This window comes from Acomys minous, assembly GCF_964271855.1.
Source record: "Acomys minous genome assembly, chromosome: 6".
Classification (NCBI taxonomy): Eukaryota; Metazoa; Chordata; class Mammalia; order Rodentia; family Muridae; genus Acomys; species Acomys minous.
Window position 1 is genome coordinate 43,803,888 of NC_140487.1, and position 7,319 is coordinate 43,811,206.

Genomic DNA, 7,319 nt, shown 5'->3' on the forward strand with positions numbered 1-7,319 from the left:
GTATGGCTTTTCATAAATCAAAACAGCACTGCCATATGTGATCCAGCAATCCTGCTTCTAAGGGTATCCAAATAACTGAAAACAGGATCTTACGTTGGTATTTGCAAGCCGATGTTTGTAGCAGAATTGTTGGAAATCCTGTAGAAGCAACTCCATGTCCATCAGTAGACGTGTGTAGCACACATACTTAGTGGCATACTATTTGGAGCTACAAAGGAAGGAATTTCTGCCACACATTGCAACATGGATGAACTTTAAGTGCATTATGCTAAGGGAAATAAGTAGGACATGAAAAGATAAAAATTGTATGATTTCATTTATAAGGCATCTAAAGTAATCAAGTTAATAGAAAAAGAAAGGAGGACGGTGGTTACCAGATGGGGTGTGTGAAGGGAAGTAATTATTTAATGGAGGGGGTGTACTTTCAGTTTTACAGAATGAAAACCTTCTGTAAATTTGTTTTACAACACTACAGATATACACAATGCTTCTGAATTATGCAATTAAAAATGGCTAGGATAGTCAATGCTATATTGTCATTAAAAAAAAAAATTGGACTGATGGCCCATGACTTGGTGACTACACAACTCAAACCATCTCCTGAATTGTGCTGTCTTTTCTGTGTGGACCGGCTTGATACCACATGCATACATGTCACCTTGAATAAAAGAATTCCTTTCCCTCCTCCACACCAATGGTCTCTCTCCGTTTTCTTCTCTATGCTTTCCTTTTTGTTGGCCCATCACTCATCGATACAGAATCAATCCTCCAGGACCTTTCTAAGGATTTTTGTTTTAGTGCTCAGGATGTAGCTCAGTGGTGGAGCATTTGTTCAGAATATACAAGACCCTGGGTTTGGTCCTTAGCACCCAAAATTTAGCTTCTTAAGAAAACACTTTTAAAAAAATGTGCTTGCCTTAAGGCAGCTTCCTTCCTTTGCCTCTCTTTTTTCCCCTTCCTTTCTTTTTGTCTTTTCACCTGAAGGTTCTGCTTGCTATAAAAATCTATGCTAGCAATCTATGCCTTCCATTTCCTATTTTTAAAGTTTTTCTCGTTCTCATTTAACTTCCAGTGCTGCTAAGAAATGACTGTGCCCTTTCCTGTGCTGTACCGCCTTCAGTCTCTCTGTCCTCCCTTTCCTACCTGAGCTCTTTACACTAGCATAATGAAAACATACAGTTTTGCTGGTAGTATTTCTCTCATCTAATATACTAAATAGACAAATCATGAGACTCTTTAATCTTAAAATCTGTGCCTGTCATGTTTGAAATGAATTCCTCTCTACTGTTCTCTCTCCTTCATTTCCATTGTACTTTCAGTGCTGTATAACAGGTTGTCCTGGACTGACCCTTTAATTTTCTTTTATTTGTTCTGCAATTTTAAATTCTTTTTTTTTTTTTAAAGTTGTACTTTAAGAGAATTTCTTTATGTAGACCTTTAAATTTTTTTTTTTATTCTGGAGTATTCTTTTTATAGTATTCTATTCTTCCATGGAGTAAACATTTCACCCTAAGAGATATTAATGTCAGGTTTTCTTCTATCTGCACATTTTCTACAAATAAATTTTCTGCTTATTTTAGACTTCTCATGGTAGATTCTGCCATCTCATAGCTGGTTGTCTGACCACATTTTTAAAGAGTAGAGTAAACTGGGCTTGGTGGTGTATATCTGTAACCCCAGCCAAACACAGGAGGCTCTAAAGTTTAAGGTTAAACTAGGCTATAGAACACTCCTGTTTCCAGAAAAAAGAAGGAGGGTTGATTTTTTTTTCTGTTTTGTTTTTGTTTTTTGTTTTTTGATTTGGGGTTTCTTTGTGTAGCCTTTGCTGTCCTGGACTTGCTTTGTAGACCAGGCTGGTTTTGAGATCACAGTGATCTGCCTGCCTCTGTCTCCCTGAATGCTGGGATTACAGGTGGATGCAACTACAACCAGCTGGGTTAATACATTTTTAACCTGAACGTTGAGTTCAGTGGCTTTGACCTTCCCTTCCCTATGGAGTATACAGAACTGTTTTGATTGCACAGGTCAGTTTCTCTATGGTATACTCAGCCAGTCTCTCCTGGCACCAGGTTCTGACCACTGAACTCAGGGAACCACCAAGGAAAACCTTCAGTGTGTGTAATCCACTAATCCTCTCCTCTTCAGTGCAGGGTGTGTCATTTCCTGTTACATCTGTTCTCCCCTTCCTTAACACAGACTTCCAGGCTCTAGCTGTTGAGCCACCTGAGTCACTACACGGTCTCAGCTTTCTGTGTTCAGTTTGGTGTCCAGCTTTTTCAAGTCTACTCTATCCCCTGTCACTTACTCAACTGTTTCTGCTTCCAAACTTTTAAAAAGATTTTGTCTCATTTGTTTAGTTCATCTTTACACATGTTTAAAACAACAGCACCAAAGACCCCTTTCAGGACAATGGAGAGTTAAACAGCTTGCTGCCAAGCCTGACACCTGAGTTGGAAACTCAGGTTCCACAGAGTGGAAGAAAGACTCTAGCATATTGTGTTTTCACACACACACACACACACTCACACACACAAAACAAAAAACAAAAACACACATGGACATATAGACACACACAGATACACACACAAACATACAGGCACACACACACACACACACACACACACACACACACACACACACACCTCACAGTTAAAATGTAAGAGAAAAGTTTTTTAAAAACTTTATGTAGTTTGGATAGTTTTAAAAATACAGCAAAAAAAAAAAAAAAAAAAAGAAAGAAAAAAAAAAAAGAAAAGAAAAAAACCCAGCAAAATCATGTGTTTAAGTTACAATATTAACTCAGAAATTCCCTAAATAGAACTAATTTTTTTTTTTTAGAAAAGAAGATTCAGCTCACAACACAATACTTTCCCATTTACGTGAAAAGAATAGATGACTCTCACGCTCTATAGATAGAACCAAGATGAAGTGTAGAGACCAGATGAAGGTAAGAGCTCTTCTGCTTTTCACTGGGCCCTCGTGTAGTGGTTGGTTTCTTTTTTCAAAAGCCATATAATGAATAGTTTATGAAGGACTAATTAAAAAAAAAAAAAAAGACCCAGAATAAAACAGAACAGTGAAGTAGCATACACCTACAAGTTGCTGCTATTTGGGAGGGTGAGGTGAGAGGGTCATTCAAGCAAAGGAGCTCAAGATTTCCTGGGGTAACAGAGTGACATCCCACCTCAGAAAGTATGTATATGAAATCATATTTAAGACAGAGGATACTTGTAGGTTTCCAGGACCGTCTGGGTCCTTCTATTTCCCCATCTCCTATAGTTCTCTTACCTAGAGTCCCAGTAGGATGGCCTCACATCTATCCCAATCTCCTGGTAAGTGAAGACTTTCATGGGACATGCCTTTTGGGCTAGTGCCCAATTATATACCATGTGAGTCTTTCTGCTTCTGGGTTACCTCACTCAGTATGATCATTTCTAGTTCCATCCATTTGTCCACAAATTTCTGGATTTCCTTGTTTTTAATAGCTGAGTAGTATTCCACAGTGTAAATGTACCAGTTTCTTTATCCATTCTTCAACTGAGGGACATTTAGGCTGGCTATTATGAATAAGGCTGCTATGAACATGGTTGAGCATATGTCCTTGTTGAGTGGTGGAACACTGACTCTGACATGAACTCTGGTGTCCCATATATGACCACCTTCCCTTGGTGGGGAGGCCTGATGGCACTCAAAGAAAGAATAAGCAGGCTACCAAGATAAGGCTTGATAGCCTATGACCACATGGTGGGGGAGGAGGCCCTCCTTGGTCTTAGACCTAGGGGAGGGGAACAGGGTGAAAGTGGGAAGGAGGGAGGAATGGGAGGATACAAGTGATGGGATAACAATTGAGTTGTAATCTGAATAAATTAATTAAATAAAAAGAGAGAGAGAAAGGATACACCATAGGCTAATGTGAACCTTACGCAGACCATCACCAGTTCTAGCTTGCCAATGGTATAAGGAAAAGCATATAGCCAGTCATATTGCATATGTGGGAAGTACAAAATGCCATGCTTGACTTTATAGCTTATAAAATACATCTCCTAAGGTGGTCATAATGATGTGCTCCTGTAATCTCAGCAATCCAGTGGCTGAGGCAGAAATATCAAAAGTTTGAGGCCAGTCTCGGTTGCATAATGAGTTCAAGAACAACTTGACCACATAGTGAGACCTTGTGACCAAAATAATCATAATCACAACAAACAAACAAACAAACAAATTCTCCTCCTACTCAAACCACTCTGCTTCTGCATATAGAAACAACTTAGAACTCAATTCCTAATTCAAAATAAGAGAAGTACTAAGAAACAGACCAGGCCAGACTTTGGTTCTGATGTTGGTATAATCAGGCTTGCCACATCTTCCCCTGTTCCTTCTTATCTTACCTCTTTCCCTGTAGCCCATAATAGGGCTCCCAGGATCACTGAAACCCTGAATGCAAGTCTGATTCGCGTGCCACACAACCAAAGCCTCATCAAATGTGGTCCTAGGAAGCTTTCCTTGCTTTTCAAACATTTGCAGCAGGGAGATAAGAGTAATGATGAATCCACCCAAAGCAGCTTGGTTCACCTTCTAGTTCCCCTACTGACTGGCAAATTAACTCACCCTCTCTGAACCCCAACTTCCTCATTTACAAAGTGAGGGTGACAATGTCATCTGCTTTCTAGGCTGCAGGGAGAATGACTTGATACTTGTAATTACTGAGAACCCATCCCATACCAGAGATAGTTCATAATGAAATGATTACAGAAGGCAACAAAATACAGATTTCTGCCCCCATAGAGCTTTAGTCTGATGAGAAAGACAAATTCCATTTTATAAAAACAAACAAACAAACAAACAAATCAAGTCAGCAACGATGGCGCACGCCTATAATCCTCACACTTGGGAGGCTGAGGCAGGAAGATGATAAAACCGAGTTCAAGATCATCCTGGACAGCAGAGTGAGAACTTTTCAATCAAATAAAGTAAAAATGGATAAGTAAATATACACAAAAATACAGATTACAAATAATTATGTGCTGTGATAAGGCCAAAGAAGATGAGTAAAAATAAAATAAGGTTCACACTAGGAGATGTGTTTTGCTCTTTTTGTTTGTTTGTTTGTTTGTTTTCAACAAATTCTCATAGCAAAGATAGAAACGCAGTGATTTTTAAAGGAAATCCATCAGTATAAGCTCCCTTGTGACTAATGCTGGGTTAAGAGCATATCACTGAATCACAGAAGAAATATTCCCTTTTAAAATTCATAACAATCACATCCCACACAGCCGAAGCCTCTTCAAATGTGGTTCTGTGAAGCTGTCATTCTCTTTCAAACATCTGTGGCAGGGAAATGAGTGTAATGATAAATGCACCCAAACTGATTAGGCTCAGCTTCTGGTTCCCTACTGCCAGAGAACAAGCCATGGTTATCTCAGTAAGCAAATGATAGATTCTCCTGGGGCCATTCTTTGGAGAAAAAGAAGAGCTGTCATATTACCTCTTTCCCCCTCCCCCCCCACCCCCACTGCCACCCCCACCCCCCCACGGGAAAGCTAGCGTGCCACATGCTCTCCCCAGCAAGCAAAGAACTGCTAGGACTTACTACACACACAGGGCAGAGCATTGCACACCTTGTTTTGGATAGTCCCCACTTTCTCACTGGCTTTTGGGGGACACTCCCAGCTGCCCCAGGGAAGACCTCAGAGCCCTTACTCAGTCTCAGACTTTGGCCAATAGTTTCGTGTGCCTTGCCTGTCTAATGCACACTTACCAAAATGCTCTGTACCACAAACCCCAGCTAGTTACTAACCCTAGATTCTGTGTAGACACAGGTGGTGGCTAAAGAAAAATTTAATTGTGATGAATAATTGTGCAAAATGTGTGAAATAGGGTCCCCAAGGCCACAATATTGTAGAGCATAGATCCAGTGGAGTATAAATAGCCAGAGGTGTTCAGTTTATTTGCTTGAGTTATTCAGGAGTCAAGACTCAATGAAAACCAAGGGAGTCTGTAGCCGCCACTTAGATTCTGGCCCTCGTCTTTATGGTCAGAGGATTTCCCCAGAAGCTCAGTAAAAGAGAGAGAGGAAGTGATTAAAGCACATCCCTTCTTTACAGTCATGAGACTCCTGCTGTTCCCTATCTGAGACACTCAGACTAGAAAATGTCCATAAAAATGAACAAGATAGAAGGTAGAAGTTACCTTATATGAAATAGAACATAAAAATATATGTCATGAATCTGAGCTCAAATAATTGTACTTGTATAAAAAGCTGACTCTATGTGCTCAGGGCATGGTAAGGTAGATCAGGGGTGCTGTAAAAAAGAACTGACTGTAAGCTTCACTCAGTCACTTGTTTTGTTGTTGTTGTTGTTGTTGTTTTTGTTTTTGTTTTTTTTTTACTAGGGAGCTACCTTGTGCCAGGCAGTATGCTAGACTATAGGGAAGCAACAGTGGTCAAAATCAATCTTGCTATCTGTTCTTGTAGAACCTAAAATATGATGTGATGGAAAACACAAGATTTAATGGAGCTGTTTACATAGTGTGCAGTTACAGGCTAATAAGCACACACATGAGGAGACACTCTGGGACTACCTGTAACTGAATCCTAAAACCTGGAAGCAATTGGAAAAAGGGTAACTGACAGAAGAGAGACCCAACCTATTTGGGAAGATAAAGAGGTGAGACAAGTAATAACAGGATGAAGATGATCGAGGAACATTGTGTGCGTGTATTAAAAATGTCACGAGGAACCGACTCTGTTGCACAAGTAGCATGAACTAAATAAGAAAATAACCAAAAGGGGAAAGAAAGTGAAAAGGAGAAGAGAGGGGAGGAAAAAGGAAAGGGGAAGGAAAAAAATATAAGAGAGGAGACAAGAAGAAAAAAGAACAGGAAGAGAGAAAATAGAAGGAAAGAAAAGAGAAGGGAGGGAGGGAGGGAGGGAGGGAGGAGGGAAGGGAGCTAAAGAAGCCTGGAGCTAAGAACTGTTGAGGAGCAAAGGCACAGAAAGGCAGAGAAGAGAGCTCCAGGCAAAGGGGCATCCTGTACAGAGCCCCAGGCCAAGAAAAGCAGACAAATTCAAGATCTGGAAGAAGTAAAACAAAAGGGACAAGACTGGCACCAGACAAGGCTGCTGGAGGCCTTCGCCACTGCATGTCTAACAGCTGTAAATAGGTGTTGGAGATGGTGATGGGGTGGGGGTGGGGGTGGGGGCTTCTAGGGAACTGAAATTCAGAAGTGAAATGACTTGCCTAAGAGCATTAGTAACCACTGAAAAGCCCAAAGTTGATCCAAAGTTTCCTTACCTGGCCCAGCGTCTGCCTCTAAAAACA